Source organism: Lissotriton vulgaris, chromosome 8 (genome assembly GCF_964263255.1).
Source record: "Lissotriton vulgaris chromosome 8, aLisVul1.2, whole genome shotgun sequence".
Lineage (NCBI taxonomy): Eukaryota > Metazoa > Chordata > Amphibia > Caudata > Salamandridae > Lissotriton > Lissotriton vulgaris.
In genome coordinates, this window is record NC_141696.1 from 545,463,731 (window position 1) to 545,481,339 (window position 17,609).

Genomic DNA, 17,609 nt, shown 5'->3' on the forward strand with positions numbered 1-17,609 from the left:
CCTTCTGACTATCATAGGATTGCTTGTAAGAGTGGCCAGGGTCAGAGAAAAAACTTTCAACCCTTCTTAGTGTTCTATCCAGAAGCAGGCATTTTCTGTGCCTTTAATGTCAGGCTTTTCCCAGCAGTCTCTGTTCTGCCTATGTAAATTAACAAAAGCAGTGCTTATTCCTCACTTACTCTAATGTCCTTACTGTCCAGAAAGCTCTGCCTAAGTATGCTTTTTTTCTTTTTCAGTGAAATTCTAAATGTTTTTTCTGCCCAGTCTATGGCAGTAGAATGCTGCTTATGATGCCACATTTTGTTGAATCACCAAGGTACAACTACAGAGGAATATATGAGTCTGAACGGCATGGAACTCTTAGCTAACACATCACAATGTGTGATGCTTGCCAACCAAGCACTAGATTCTGGAGCGCTGATGATCAGAACATTCTGCTCCAGAAGGAAAGGAAAGACAGCTTGATGGAAAATAAAGTCTCAGTTTATATTAACGCTCTCTCTCTCCCAATATCTATCTATCTATCTATCTATCTATCTATCTATCTATCTATCTATCTATCTATCTATCTATCTATCTATCTATCTATCTATCTATCTATCTATCTATCTATCTATCTATCTATCTATCTATCTATCTATCTATCTTTATATATGGATACCTGCGTACACATACATATAGATATGCCATGCATTCCTTTAGATTTGTTCCAACCTCTTACCATTTATTTGAGAATCCCTACTTTTCAAGTGACTGCAAATGAAGTCATCTCCGGCACTTTTTGGCCGGTGCAAGGGGACAAAAACACATGACAACTTTTAATAAAAATCATTGGTCTCTTTATTAACGCGCACTGTCAAACATGGGGCTTTCACACGTCAGGTAAACATGATAACCAATACACAACAGAAGCAGATGTAGATTGCTTATCAATGCCGGGATAGAACAGTTGTGAATTGAGTAGAAGAAGGGCCCCTGAATTGATACTTATTATATACAGCCTGTAAGATAGTGAAAAATGCAGGCTAGGAAAGGAGATGCAAATATCAATGTATTAGAAAAATACATAAAGAGGAGTGATTTGGTTTTATTCATTCAAGGCTAGAAAAAATCAACATACTATTGCAAGCATTCATACACCACCAAATAGAAATAAACAATTCTGACATTAAACGTAAAGGTGACGATGCATTTGTATCATCACCTTGAGAAGGGTCACCGAGGAATTGAGCCCAGGGCTTCTGCACTTAAACACCAGAAACACTCCACTAAACTAAGATGCCTGTTGGTGCCAACAATTCCCAAAGTTAATGCATGTTCTAGGTGAGCAATGAACAGAATGCAGGGCTCTTATGAAAGTGAGGTCTGTGAATCAACAGATACATCCACATGCCAATTACTTTAGTGTTTTCAAGAGAATTCACTTTCTTGGAACGAGTCTGCATGAAACCATCTTCAGGGCCTGGACAATTTCATGGCAAAACAGCACCTCTCAACATTGCAGCCAAGACAATATAACAACTGTTTCTGCCTGGTTTCGAACCGGGGACCTTTCGCGTGTGAGGCGAACGTGATAACCACTACACTACAGAAACAGATGTCTACAGTTGATTCTTCTGTGATGAAACTTCTCAAAACAGGCTATTCCAAGGGCCTCTGGTTTTAGATTTCTTTCATGCAACCTTCCCAGGCAGCCCTAGCTGAACGCTTGTATATGCCATGCAAGTTCAGCATTTTTGCAAAATGCTTAAAGAGAAATGTTTCCTATTTGCTCAGGCAGGGCAAGGTTAAAAGCATGAGACTCTAGCAAATATTCATCCACTACTGCAAAGAGAAAATTGATATTGGCTTTGAAATGCATACTTCAATACTACTTTAAAAAAGCACCAATGAAAGGGCTCGCCTGGGATTTGAACCCGGGACCTCTCGTACCCAAAGCGAGAATCATACCCCTAGACCAACAAGCCTTCGAAAGGCCCGCACCTCTGAAAAGCTAATACCAGCTCTAAGCACGCAATGAAGATCATGCTAGGGACTTTTTCATGCTTGGTCTGTGAATACACATGAAATTCAGTGTCAACTTACCCTTTCTCAAATGATATCACTATCATTTATAAGTGTCCCCTTTTATTTTGTCCCAGAATTGGACACGTCTTACAGGAAGTCAGCACTTATTTATCTATTTCTGCAGTGGCTAGACCCTAAAGAGAAAGAAGAAAAAGCTGTTCATAACAACATAAGAAACACATGTTGCATTTTTTCTCAAATGCTTATTCCCTTTGTGCAAATCGGAATGCCAAGCTTAATAACTTGGTCACAGATTCTGGCTAATTATCTTTCCCTTGAATGCAAGTAGCAATAAAAACTGCCTAATGCAGGACTAAAGCATTCCTTGCAAGCCTCTAACATCATAACATAACTGAGCTGCTGGTAGCAAGCTAAGCAATACCTTCCCAAAATGAGAAGTACATGTGCTAATCCGCTCAATCAGTGCTCAATCAGGCTCGATCAGGCGAGATATAGAAAAGGTGGAAAGGGTCCAAATGGCTGTCCTTTCCTTTTTAGGGTGGGTCCTTCTGACTATCATAGGATTGCTTGTACGAGTGGCCAGGGTCAGAGAAAACACTTTCAACCCTTCTCAGTGTTCTATCCAGAAGCAGGCATTTTCTGTGCCTTTAATTTCAGGCTTTTCCCAGCAGTCTCTGTTCTGCCTATGTAAATTAACAAAAGCAGTGCTTATTCATCACTTACTCTAATGTCCTTACTGTCCAGAAAGCTCTGCCTAAGTATGCTTTTTTTCTTTTTCAGTGAAATTCTAAATGTTTTTTCTGCCCAGTCTATGGCAGTAGAATGCTGCTTATGATGCCACATTTTGTTGAATCACCAAGGTACAACTACAGAGGAATATATGAGTCTGAAAGACATGGAACTCTTAGCTAACACATCACAATGTGTGATGCTTGCCAACCAAGCACTAGATTCTGGAGCGCTGATGATCAGAACATTCTGCTCCTGAAGGAAAGGAAAGACAGCTTGATGGAAAATAAAGTCTCAGTTTATATTAACGCTCTCTCTCTCCCAATATCTATCTATCTATCTATCTATCTATCTATCTATCTATCTATCTATCTATCTATCTATCTATCTATCTATCTATCTATCTATCTATCTATCTATCTATCTATCTATCTATCTATCTATCTATCTATCTATCTATCTATCTATCTATCTATCTATCTATCTATCTATCTATCTATCTATCTATCTATCTATCTATCTATCTATCTATCTATCTTTATATATGGATACCTGCGTACACATACATATAGATATGCCATGCATTCCTTTAGATTTGTTCCAACCTCTTACCATTTATTTGAGAATCCCTACTTTTCAAGTGACTGCAAATGAAGTCATTTCCGGCACTTTTTGGCCGGTGCAAGGTAACAAAAACACATGACAACTTTTAATAAAAATCATTGGTCTCTTTATTAACGCGCACTGTCAAACATGGGGCTTTCACACGTCAGGTAAACATGATAACCAATACACAACAGAAGCAGATGTAGATTGCTTATCAATGCCGGGATAGAACAGTTGTGAATTGAGTAGAAGAAGGGCCCCTGAATTGATACTTATTATATACAGCCTGTAAGATAGTGAAAAATGCGGGCTAGGAAAGGAGATGCAAATATCAATGTATTAGAAAAATACATAAAGAGGAGTGATTTGCTTTTATTCATTCAAGGCTAGAAAAAAATCAACATACTATTGCAAGCATTCATACACCACCAAATAGAAATAAACAATTCTGACATTAAACGTAAAGGTGACAATGCATTTGTATCATCACCTTGAGAAGGGTCACCGAGGAATTGAGCCCAGGGCTTCTGCACTTAAACACCAGAAACACTCCACTAAACTAAGATGCCTGTTGGTGCCAACAATTCCCAAAGTTAATGCATGTTCTAGGTGAGCAATGAACAGAATGCAGGGCTCTTATGAAAGCGAGGTCTGTGAATCAACAGATACATCCACATGCCTATTACTTTAGTGTTTTCAAGAGAATTCACTTTCTTGGAACGAGTCTGCATGAAACCATCTTCAGGGCCTGGACAATTTCATGGCAAAACGGCACCTCTCAACATTGCAGCCAAGACAATATAACAACTGTTTCTGCCTGGTTTCGAACCAGGGACCTCTCGCGTGTGAGGCGAACGTGATAACCACTACACTTCAGAAACAGATGTCTACAGTTGATTCTTCTGTGATGAAACTTCTCAAAACAGGCTATTCCAAGGGCCTCTGGTTTTAGATTTCTTTCATGCAACCTTCCCAGACAGCCCTAGCTGAACGCTTGTATATGCCATGCAAGTTCAGCATTTTTGCAAAATGCTTAAAGAGAAATGTTTCCTATTTGCTCAGGCAGGGCAAGGTTAAAAGCATGAGACTCTAGCAAATATTCATCCACTACTGCAAAGAGAAAATTGATATTGGCTTTGAAATGCATACTTCAATACTACTTTAAAAAAGCACCAATGAAAGGGCTCATCCGGGATTTGAACCCGGGACCTCTCGCACCCAAAGCGAGAATCATACCCCTAGACCAACGAGCCTTCGAAAGGCCCGCACCTCTGAAAAGCTAATACCAGCTCTAAGCACGCAATGAAGATCATGCTAGGGACTTTTTCATGCTTGGTCTGTGAATACACATGAAATTCAGTGTCAACTTACCCTTTCTCAAATGATATCACTATCATTTATAAGTGTCCCCTTTTATTTTGTCCCAGAATTGGACACGTCTTACAGGAAGTCAGCACTTATTTATCTATTTCTGCAGTGGCTAGACCCTAAAGAGAAAGAATAAAAAGCTGTTCATAACAACATAAGAAACACATGTTGCATTTCTTCTCAAATGCTTATTCCCTTTGTGCAAATCGGAATGCCAAGCTGAATAACTGGGCCACAGATTCTGGCTAATTATCTTTCCCTTGAATGCAAGTAGCAATAAAAACTGCCTAATGCAGGACTAAAGCATTCCTTGCAAGCCTCTAACATCATAACATAACTGAGCTGCTGGTAGCAAGCTAAGCAATACCTTCCCAAAATGAGAAGTACATGTGCTAATCCGCTCAATCAGTGCTCGATCAGGCTCGATCAGGCGAGATATAGAAAAGGTGGAAAGGGTCCAAATGGCTGTCCCTTCCTATTTAGGGTGGGTCCTTCTGACTATCATAGGATTGCTTGTAAGAGTGGCCAGGGTCAGAGAAAAACTTTCAACCCTTCTTAGTGTTCTATCCAGAAGCAGGCATTTTCTGTGCCTTTAATTTCAGGCTTTTCCCAGCAGTCTCTGTTCTGCCTATGTAAATTAACAAAAGCAGTGCTTATTCATCACTTACTCTAATGTCCTTACTGTCCAGAAAGCTCTGCCTAAGTATGCTTTTTTTCTTTTTCAGTGAAATTCTAAATGTTTTTTCTGCCCAGTCTATGGCAGTAGAATGCTGCTTATGATGCCACATTTTGTTGAATCACCAAGGTACAACTACAGAGGAATATATGAGTCTGAACGACATGGAACTCTTAGCTAACACATCACAATGTGTGATGCTTGCCAACCAAGCACTAGATTCTGGAGCGCTGATGATCAGAACATTCTGCTCCTGAAGGAAAGGAAAGACAGCTTGATGGAAAATAAAGTCTCAGTTTATATTAACGCTCTCTCTCTCCCAATATCTATCTATCTATCTATCTATCTATCTATCTATCTATCTATCTATCTATCTATCTATCTATCTATCTATCTATCTATCTATCTATCTATCTATCTATCTATCTATCTATCTATCTATCTATCTATCTATCTATCTATCTATCTATCTATCTATCTATCTATCTATCTATCTATCTATCTATCTATCTATCTATCTATCTATCTATCTATCTTTATATATGGATACCTGCGTACACATACATATAGATATGCCATGCATTCCTTTAGATTTGTTCCAACCTCTTACCATTTATTTGAGAATCCCTACTTTTCAAGTGACTGCAAATGAAGTCATTTCCGGCACTTTTTGGCCGGTGCAAGGTAACAAAAACACATGACAACTTTTAATAAAAATCATTGGTCTCTTTATTAACGCGCACTGTCAAACATGGGGCTTTCACACGTCAGGTAAACATGATAACCAATACACAACAGAAGCAGATGTAGATTGCTTATCAATGCCGGGATAGAACAGTTGTGAATTGAGTAGAAGAAGGGCCCCTGAATTGATACTTATTATATACAGCCTGTAAGATAGTGAAAAATGCAGGCTAGGAAAGGAGATGCAAATATCAATGTATTAGAAAAATACATAAAGAGGAGTGATTTGCTTTTATTCATTCAAGGCTAGAAAAAATAAACATACTGTAGTATTGAAGTAGACTGGACAATAAGTAAGCTTGTAGGTTAGGTTTATTCAGCTTAGGAGAAGCACAGCGACAGGCACCAGGCACAAGCTATCAACTGCCAGAAGGCAACATTCTATTACAGAGCTATAGAACATAGGAACACAAGGGTTCCAACTACAGGTGCCAGGAAGGCACAGAACAGTGAATACTACATTATCCTCTTTTCAGTAAAACAAAAGAAGAAGCGTTCGTACAAGGAGAAGAAGAGGAGAAAAGGAAAAAGAGAAAAAGAAAAGGGGAAAGAAAAGAAGAGAAAAGAAACCAGAAAATTAGAACAAGAATAGTAGAGGAAAGAAAGCACAACTGGTAGAGAAGGAGAAGGCAGAGGCAACAGGTTATCTGAACCTGGCAGGAATCTTACACACTCTATGACTCCTGCGAGGTCCAGGAACAGAAGCATCAACAACATTACCGCCATTACCATTAATAGCAACAGTACCAGAACGTTTGTCACTTGAAACAGAGCAGGGATTGGGCTGAGAAACACCAGTGTAAGCATCATCACTACTAACTTTAACAATTTTGCAGATGTTCCACCAATCCTTATTATTCACACGTACAGCATTACCACAGACCTTGTCAACTACAACAGGTTGAGAAAACTTGCTCCTACCTTTGGTGACATGGACAGGATTTTTAATTCGAACCACATCACCAACACAGATGTCATGGGCAACAGATCTCTTTCTTTCATCAAAATAAGTTTTTTGCTTCTTCTGAGCATCGGACACATTGTCTCTGACAAAAACATCAACTCCATCCATAACATTCATTTTTACCCACTTGGACATCCAACCCGGACAAATTTTGGTGGAGGGTTTTCTACCCCTCAGGAGCTCAAAGGGGGAGACCCCAGTAGAAGAATGGGCTGTAGTACGATAAAACCACAACATGGAACGCACAGCATTCTCAACTACACACTTGCTAGCAATGGCCCACTGGATGCAGTTGTTGAGAACACGGTTCATCCTCTCAACAAGGCCATTGGCCTGGGGGTGGTAAAGGGAACTTTTCTTATGTGTCACACCACCTTGTTTGAGGAAAGATTCAAACTCACAACTGACAAATTGGACACCATTGTCAGTCATGACAACAGAAGGAAACCCCTCTCTCAAGAAGATGTCTTTCAAAAAGGAAATTACACTAGCAGAGGAGGCTTCACTGACGAAGCGAATTTCCGGCCATTTGGAGTAGTAATCAATGGCAACAATGGCAAAACGGGAACATGAAGGTAAAAGGTAAAAAGGACCGACCAAGTCAACCCCAATCTTTTCCCACGCCCTTTCCGGAAGTTGAACGGGCTCCATGGGGGGAGACCTAACCTTATGACTTTTATCTGAGGACTTACAAATTACACAGTTGTCAATCAAGGAATCAACGCACACGTCCTCTGCGGCCACCAGAACACATCTCTCAACCTACGTTTGGTGAAAGTCTTCCCTAAATGCCCTTCATGTGCACCATCCACCAGACGCTTCCGCAAGCTCTCAGGAGGAATGAGCCTCCCACACCGCATGAGAATGCCATCCTCAACAGTGAGCTCGTCAGCAACCTTGACAAAAGTTTGGAAGAGCCCAGTAACATTCTTCTCCTTGGGCCAACCAGACTTCAGATAGTCGACAACTTGTAGGAGAACTGCATCCTTCAATAACTCTCTTTTCCACTCACCCTCACTGATTGCACACATCCCTTCAAGATCCAGACCTGCGACAAAACAATCCTCAAGATCTTCATCTTTTTCAACCTCGGAGTCATTATCAGTTAAAGGAAAGCGAGAAAAATAGTCGGCTCTGACATTCTTTGAGCCTGGTAGATAAACAACCTTAAAGTCATACTGAAGAAGCTTAGTGGACAGCCTCGCGATTCTAGGGGTGTGCTCCTTAATTTTTTCCCCGGACAAAATAGAAACTAGTGGGCTGTGATCGGTACGAATAGTGAAATGACTACCCCAGAGATAGGGATTGAACTTCCTGACTGCCCACCAACAGGCCAAAAGCTCTTTCTCAATAACAGAGAAGTTAACTTCTGCTCCACGCAGTACCCTAGAGGCATATGCGATGGTGTTGTCGACTTGTCCATTCCTCTGAGTAAGGACAGCCCCAAGTCCAAACCCACTTGCATCAACAGTCACCACACACTCCTTGTTGGGATCGAAGGGTTTGAGAATGCTCTCCCCAACCAGCTGAGATTTGATCCACTTGAAAATCTCTTGGCAATTTTCATCCCAAACGAAAGGCACACTTTTCTTTAACATGTTAGTCAAAGGCTGAACCTTTGACGCGTAGTCTTTGATGAATCTGGAGTAAAATTCACTGAGACCAATAAAAGATTTTAGTCCAGACTTGTCGGTAGGTGGAGGAACATCAACAATGGCTTTCACTAAACCAGGACGTGGTTCGACACCTGCATGAGAAACAACATGACCTAGAAATTCCATCTTTTCTTTTAAGAAAACACATTTCTCTTTCTTTAAAACAATACCCTTGTCTTGCATGATTTCCAGGACCTGATTTAAGGAAAAGTCATGATCCGCCTTGTTCTCGCCAAAAATCAAAACGTCATCCTGGAAGACAATCACTCCAGGAGTATCCCTAAACATCTGACTCATCAACCTTTGGAAAACTGCGGCCGCTGACGCAAGGCCAAACGGCATCCTACAGTACTGAAAACTGCCAAAGGGGGAGACAAAAGCAGTCAGATGTCTAGAAGATTGACTCAACACCACCTGGTGATAAGCGGAGGCCAAGTCCAGCTTAGTGTACCATCTTGCCCCCCTGGTAAGGGACAACAAATCTGTTATTTTTGGTAAGGGGTGTGAGTCAATCCAAATGTTCTTATTGAGGCTGCGCAAATCCACACAGACGCGCAAATCCCCATTCCTTTTTCTGGCGACAACAAGGGGAGACAACCACAAGGACGACTCAATGGGTTCTATGACTCCTTTTCTGCAAAGGCCCGTCAACTCCTTTTCTAAATCATCCCTCACGCTGAAAGGAACACTCCTCACCTTATGTTTTACAGGGATGGCACCATCCTTCACTCTAATTTCGTGGTTAAAACCCTTGATGATGCCAAGGCCACTCCCAAAAACTCTTGGGAATTTTGAAATTAGACTCTCAACATTGTCACCTGAAACGATAACAGCTAAACTCTCAACATTATCACAAGATTCATCAATACTGATCTGTTCTTTGGACCCTGGTCTAAGGATCATCTTGAACAACCCCTGGTGGAACCAACCCAAGATGTTTAGGCCCTTCAAGGAAACATACACTTTACCAAAGATCCTCCTTCCCCTGAACTGAATAATGTCTTCAAAGAACCCTAGAAGAGCAATTCTACGCCCTTCATAAGAAACAGGGGTCCTATCAGGAGGTAGGAGGTTCCTTTCAGGCCAAGTTACATCAAACAACTTTTGCGTAATCATAGTTACTCTAGCTCCAGAGTCCACTAATAGGGTAATTATCTTGTCACCCACACCAAAATCTTCGAGAGGATCAACACAGTCAGATGGATCACCTATAATGACCCCATCATCTCGTACTACTACAACCATGTCTCTGAGATCGTCTTGGATGCCATTCATGGAGTCAGAGTCATCATCGGTATTTCCATAGGACTCTGAGACATTCCCAATAGTGTTGACGGTACTCAGACTCTGAGACTTGTTGCTGAAAGTGGAATTTCCCTGTTTAGAGATTTGGCAAATTTTCGCAAAGTGCCCAAACTTCCCACAGTTGCGACAGGTAGAGTTCCTGGCAGGGCAAAACTTGTTATTTTTATTATGGGAGGGATTTCCACATCTGTAACAAATGTCATTTCTTGAAAAAGCATTCCTCTCAAAACGTTGAGAACCAGGAGTGTTGTTTCTGTCAAAACGTTGACTGCCAACCACTTTACTGTCTTTGTTCTCCTTGGTTCTAACTATCGAAACTCCCTCATCACATTTCTTTTCAAGTTCCTTTACTTCTTTTTTTGACAGCTCTATACTCTTGGCCACACGAATAGTCTCTTCAAGTGTGGGATTGCCCAAAGTAAGAAGCTTCTGCTGAATAGATTTATCGGAGCACTTGCAAACGTATTGATCCCTTATTAATTGCTCTCGAAAGCCTTCGAATTCACAATCAGCACTTAGTTGTCTTAGACAGGAAACATACGTCTCAACATCCTCCCCAGATAGTTGTTCTCTCTTGAAGAACTTGTGCCTTATGACAACAAGACTTGGCTTGATATCAAAACGTAACTCAAGCCTTAATCTTGTTTCTGTGTACTCATCTACGTCCTCTTCAGCGTTGTTTCTTACTAAGGGAGGTAAATGTTTGAAGATTTCTCTTCCCTCGAAACCCAAAGAGTGCAGTAGAAGACACTTCTTCCTTTCTGCGCGATATCTGGACGCGCCTATAGCCCCCAAATAAGTCTCAAAGGCATCAAACCATTTTTTCCAGACTATGGGAGGATTGCCTGGGGTCTCGAGAAAAGGAGGAGGAGGAGAAACAGATTGCATACTGGAAAAGATTGGAAATTTCCCTCTTTATAGACTCTGCCGCTGTGCAAAAGAAATTCAGTATGCAAAAATAGATTTTCCTTGAGAAAGGATCATGTGATAATTTTTCCCACCACTAGATGGCACCAACGTGTAGAAATAACACTAGACGAACACCTTTCCTAAAGAGGAAGTGAAGTCTGTGATTAAAGATGAAGACGCTTTTCTTTATGTTCGTGTGTCTTTATTTCCAATGAGAATGGTGCCAAAGTGTGGACGATGCAGGTCGCTTCCGAAGAGTTAGCGCTGGATAGAGACGCGAACAGGCTCAGAGACGCGTTGCCAGGGAGACGCGTCTAGTTGGAGGTGCGCACGTCAGGCGATTGTTGTAGATCGCTATGGAGACGCGTCAGGTCAGGGAAACGCGTGCCAGGTGGTTGCGTTAGCAACAGAGCCTCGCGCTGATGTCAATGACGTGGCGCGCTCGCGCTGGAGATGACGCTGCGGCTTCCTCGTCAAACAATCTCGCGCTGACACCAATGACGTTGTGCGCTCATAAATTAAGCTGATTAAAGGCTTAAAATTAGCTTAAAACGCGCAAAATGAAAGCGGACCACTTATCTTCACTGAAGATCTTCACCAGAGAGTCGAACAGCTGCACTTCAAGTACACTCGATCCACAGTGTAATCTCGGCAGGAATACGAGGAGAAACGAGGTAAAGGCAGGTTCTTTTACCTTCTCCTAAGCAGCATCGTCGCCAACAATTTTGTAGTATTGAAGTAGACTGGACAATAAGTAAGCTTGTAGGTTAGGTTTATTCAGCTTAGGAGAAGCACAGCGACAGGCACCAGGCACAAGCTATCAACTGCCAGAAGGCAACATTCTATTACAGAGCTATAGAACATAGGAACACAAGGGTTCCAACTACAGGTGCCAGGAAGGCACAGAACAGTGAATACTACACATACTATTGCAAGCATTCATACACCACCAAATAGAAATAAACAATTCTGACATTAAACGTAAAGGTGACGATGCATTTGTATCATCACCTTGAGAAGGGTCACCGGGGAATTGAGCCCAGGGCTTCTGCACTTAAACACCAGAAACACTCCACTAAACTAAGATGCCTGTTGGTGCCAACAATTCCCAAAGTTAATGCATGTTCTAGGTGAGCAATGAACAGAATGCAGGGCTCTTATGAAAGCGAGGTCTGTGAATCAACAGATACATCCACATGCCAATTACTTTAGTGTTTTTAAGAGAATTCACTTTCTTGGAACGAGTCTGCATGAAACCATCTTCAGGGCCTGGACAATTTAATGGCAAAACGGCACCTCTCAACATTGCAGCCAAGACAATATAAGAACTGTTTCTGCCCGGTTTCGAACCGGGGACCTTTCGCGTGTGAGGCGAACGTGATAACCACTACACTACAGAAACAGATGTCTACAGTTGATTCTTCTGTGATGAAACTTCTCAAAACAGGCTATTCCAAGGGCCTCTGGTTTTAGATTTCTTTCATGCAACCTTCCCAGACAGCCCTAGCTGAACGCTTGTATATGCCATGCAAGTTCAGCATTTTTGCAAAATGCTTAAAGAGAAATGTTTCCTATTTGCTCAGGCAGGGCAAGGTTAAAAGCATGAGACTCTAGCAAATATTCATCCACTACTGCAAAGAGAAAATTGATATTGGCTTTGAAATGCATACTTCAATACTACTTTAAAAAAGCACCAATGAAAGGGCTCGCCTGGGATTTGAACCCGGGACCTCTCGCACCCAAAGCGAGAATCATACCCCTAGACCAACGAGCCTTCGAAAGGCCCGCACCTCTGAAAAGCTAATACCAGCTCTAAGCACGCAATGAAGATCATGCTAGGGACTTTTTCATGCTTGGTCTGTGAATACACATGAAATTCAGTGTCAACTTACCCTTTCTCAAATGATATCACTATCATTTATAAGTGTCCCCTTTTATTTTGTCCCCGAATTGGACACGTCTTACAGGAAGTCAGCACTTATTTATCTATTTCTGCAGTGGCTAGACCCTAAAGAGAAAGAAGAAAAAGCTGTTCATAACAACATAAGAAACACATGTTGCATTTTTTCTCAAATGCTTATTCCCTTTGTGCAAATCGGAATGCCAAGCTTAATAACTGGGTCACAGATTCTGGCTAATTATCTTTCCCTTGAATGCAAGTAGCAATAAAAACTGCCTAATGCAGGACTAAAGCATTCCTTGCAAGCCTCTAACATCATAACATAACTGAGCTGCTGGTAGCAAGCTAAGCAATACCTTCCCAAAATGAGAAGTACATGTGCTAATCCGCTCAATCAGTGCTCGATCAGGCTCGATAGAGAAAAGGTGGAAAGGGTCCAAATGGCTGTCCCTTCCTTTTTAGGGTGGGTCCTTCTGACTATCATAGGATTGCTTGTAAGAGTGGCCAGGGTCAGAGAAAAACTTTCAACCCTTCTTAGTGTTCTATCCAGAAGCAGGCATTTTCTGTGCCTTTAATTTCAGGCTTTTCCCAGCAGTCTCTGTTCTGCCTATGTAAATTAACAAAAGCAGTGCTTATTCATCACTTACTCTAATGTCCTTACTGTCCAGAAAGCTCTGCCTAAGTATGCTTTTTTTCTTTTTCAGTGAAATTCTAAATGTTTTTTCTGCCCAGTCTATGGCAGTAGAATGCTGCTTATGATGCCACATTTTGTTGAATCACCAAGGTACAACTACAGAGGAATATATGAGTCTGAACGACATGGAACTCTTAGCTAACACATCACAATGTGTGATGCTTGCCAACCAAGCACTAGATTCTGGAGCGCTGATGATCAGAACATTCTGCTCCTGAAGGAAAGGAAAGACAGCTTGATGGAAAATAAAGTCTCAGTTTATATTAACGCTCTCTCTCTCCCAATATCTATCTATCTATCTATCTATCTATCTATCTATCTATCTATCTATCTATCTATCTATCTATCTATCTATCTATCTATCTATCTATCTATCTATCTATCTATCTATCTATCTATCTATCTATCTATCTATCTTATCTATCTATCTATCTATCTATCTATCTATCTATCTATCTATCTATCTATCTATCTATCTATCTATCTATCTATCTATCTATCTGTCTGTCTGTCTGTCTGTCTGTCTGTCTGTCTGTCTGTCTGTCTGTCTGTCTGTCTATCTATCTATCTATCTATCTATCTATCTATCTATCTATCTATCTATCTATCTATCTATCTATCTATCTATCTATCTATCTATCTATCTATCTATTTATCTATCTATCTTTATATATGGATACCTGCGTACACATACATATAGATATGCCATGCATTCCTTTAGATTTGTTCCAACCTCTTACCATTTATTTGAGAATCCCTACTTTTCAAGTGACTGCAAATGAAGTCATTTCCGGCACTTTTTGGCCGGTGCAAGGTAACAAAAACACATGACAACTTTTAATAAAAATCATTGGTCTCTTTATTAACGCGCACTGTCAAACATGGGGCTTTCACACGTCAGGTAAACATGATAACCAATACACAACAGAAGCAGATGTAGATTGCTTATCAATGCCGGGATAGAACAGTTGTGAATTGAGTAGAAGAAGGGCCCCTGAATTGATACTTATTATATACAGCCTGTAAGATAGTGAAAAATGCAGGCTAGGAAAGGAGATGCAAATATCAATGTATTAGAAAAATACATAAAGAGGAGTGATTTGCTTTTATTCATTCAAGGCTAGAAAAAATCAACATACTGTTGCAAGCATTCATACACCACCAAATAGAAATAAACAATTCTGACTTTAAACGTAAAGGTGACGATGCATTTGTATCATCACCTTGAGAAGGGTCACCGAGGAATTGAGCCCAGGGCTTCTGCACTTAAACACCAGAAACACTCCACTAAACTAAGATGCCTGTTGGTGCCAACAATTCCCAAAGTTAATGCATGTTCTAGGTGAGCAATGAACAGAATGCAGGGCTCTTATAAAAGTGAGGTCTGTGAATCAACAGATACATCCACATGCCAATTACTTTAGTGTTTTCAAGAGAATTCACTTTCTTGGAACGAGTCTGCATGAAACCATCTTCAGGGCCTGGACAATTTCATGGCAAAACAGCACCTCTCAACATTGCAGCCAAGACAATATAACAACTGTTTCTGCCTGGTTTCGAACCGGGGACCTTTCGCGTGTGAGGCGGACGTGATAACCACTACACTACAGAAACAGATGTCTACAGTTGATTCTTCTGTGATGAAACTTCTCAAAACAGGCTATTCCAACGGCCTCTGGTTTTAGATTTCTTTCATGCAACCTTCCCAGACAGCCCTAGCTGAACGCTTGTATATGCCATGCAAGTTCAGCATTTTTGCAAAATGCTTAAAGAGAAATGTTTCCTATTTGCTCAGGCAGGGCAAGGTTAAAAGCATGAGACTCTAGCAAATATTCATCCACTACTGCAAAGAGAAAATTGATATTGGCTTTGAAATGCATACTTCAATACTACTTTAAAAAAGCACCAATGAAAGGGCTTCCCTGGGATTTGAACCCGGGACCTCTCGCACCCAAAGCGAGAATCATACCCCTAGACCAACGAGCCTTCGAAAGGCCCGCACCTCTGAAAAGCTAATACCAGCTCTAAGCACGCAATGAAGATCATGCTAGGGACTTTTTCATGCTTGGTCTGTGAATACACATGAAATTCAGTGTCAACTTACCCTTTCTCAATTGATATCACTATCATTTATAAGTGTCCCCTTTTATTTTGTCCCAGAATTGGACACGTCTTACAGGAAGTCAGCACTTATTTATCTATTTCTGCAGTGGCTAGACCATAAAGAGAAAGAATAAAAAGCTGTTCATAACAACATAAGAAACACATGTTGCATTTTTTCTCAAATGCTTATTCCCTTTGTGCAAATCGGAATGCCAAGCTTAATAACTGGGTCACAGATTCTGGCTAATTATCTTTCCCTTGAATGCAAGTAGCAATAAAAACTGCCTAATGCAGGACTAAAGCATTCCTTGCAAGCCTCTAACATCATAACATAACTGAGCTGCTGGTAGCAAGCTAAGCAATACCTTCCCAAAATGAGAAGTACATGTGCTAATCGCTCAATCAGCGCTCGATCAGGCTCAATCAGGTGAGATATAGAAAAGGTGGAAAGGGTCCAAATGGCTGTCCCTTCCTTTTTAGGGTGGGTCCTTCTAACTATCATAGGATTGCTTGTAGGAGTGGCCAGGGTCAGAGAAAAAACTTTCAACCCTTCTTAGTGTTCTATCCAGAAGCAGGCATTTTCTGTGCCTTTAATGTCAGGCTTTTCCCAGCAGTCTCTGTTCTGCCTATGTAAATTAACAAAAGCAGTGCTTATTCATCACTTACTCTAATGTCCTTACTGTCCAGAAAGCTCTGCCTAAGTATGCTTTTTTTCTTTTTCAGTGAAATTCTAAATGTTTTTTCTGCCCAGTCTATGGCAGTAGAATGCTGCTTATGATGCCACATTTTGTTGAATCACCAAGGTACAACTACAGAGGAATATATGAGTCTGAACGACATGGAACTCTTAGCTAACACATCACAATGTGTGATGCTTGCCAACCAAGCACTAGATTCTGGAGCGCTGATGATCAGAACATTCTGCTCCTGAAGGAAAGGAAAGACAGCTTGATGGAAAATAAAGTCTCAGTTTATATTAACGCTCTCTCTCTCCCAATATCTATCTATCTATCTATCTATCTATCTATCTATCTATCTATCTATCTATCTATCTATCTATCTATCTATCTATCTATCTATCTATCTATCTATCTATCTATCTATCTATCTATCTATCTATCTATCTATCTATCTATCTATCTATCTATCTATCTATCTATCTATCTATCTATCTATCTATCTATCTATCTTTATATATGGATACCTGCGTACACATACATATAGATATGCCATGCATTCCTTTAGATTTGTTCCAACCTCTTACCATTTATTTGAGAATCCCTACTTTTCAAGTGACTGCAAATGAAGTCATTTCCGGCACTTTTTGGCCGGTGTAAGGTAACAAAAACACATGCCAACTTTTAATACAAATCATTGGTCTCTTTATTAACGCGCACTGTCAAACATGGGGCTTTCACACGTCAGGTAAACATGATAACCAATACACAACAGAAGCAGATGTAGATTGCTTATCAATGCCAGGATAGAATAGTTGTGAATTGAGTAATAGAAGGGCCCCTGAATTGATACTTATTATATACAGCCTGTAAGATAGTGAAAAATGCAGGCTAGGAAAGGAGATGCAAATATCAATGTATTAGAAAAATACATAAAGAGGAGTGATTTGCTTTTATTCATTCAAGGCTAGAAAAAATCAACATACTATTGCAAGCATTCATACACCACCAAATAGAAATAAACAATTCTGACATTAAACGTAAAGGTGACGATGCATTTGTATCATCACCTTGAGAAGGGTCACCGAGGAATTGAGCCCAGGGCTTCTGCACTTAAACACCAGAAACACTCCACTAAACTAAGATGCCTGTTGGTGCCAACAATTCCCAAAGTTAATGCATGTTCTAGGTGAGCAATGAACAGAATGCAGGGCTCTTATGAAAGCGAGGTCTGTGAATCAACAGATACAT

General features: G+C 40.6%; 3 non-coding genes across 3 annotated transcripts; all 3 read right to left on the minus strand.

Moving 5' to 3' along the window:
* Window positions 1-1,522: 1,522 nt before the first annotated feature.
* Window positions 1,523-1,595, minus strand: TRNAV-CAC (transfer RNA valine (anticodon CAC)). Its single transcript has one exon. It is a non-coding gene; the product is annotated as a tRNA-Val (tRNA).
* A 2,949-nt stretch (window positions 1,596-4,544) lies between these two features.
* TRNAP-UGG (transfer RNA proline (anticodon UGG)) lies at window positions 4,545-4,616 on the minus strand. The gene has a single exon. It is a non-coding gene; the product is annotated as a tRNA-Pro (tRNA).
* A 7,697-nt stretch (window positions 4,617-12,313) lies between these two features.
* TRNAV-CAC (transfer RNA valine (anticodon CAC)) lies at window positions 12,314-12,386 on the minus strand. Its single transcript has one exon. It is a non-coding gene; the product is annotated as a tRNA-Val (tRNA).
* Window positions 12,387-17,609: the final 5,223 nt, after the last annotated feature.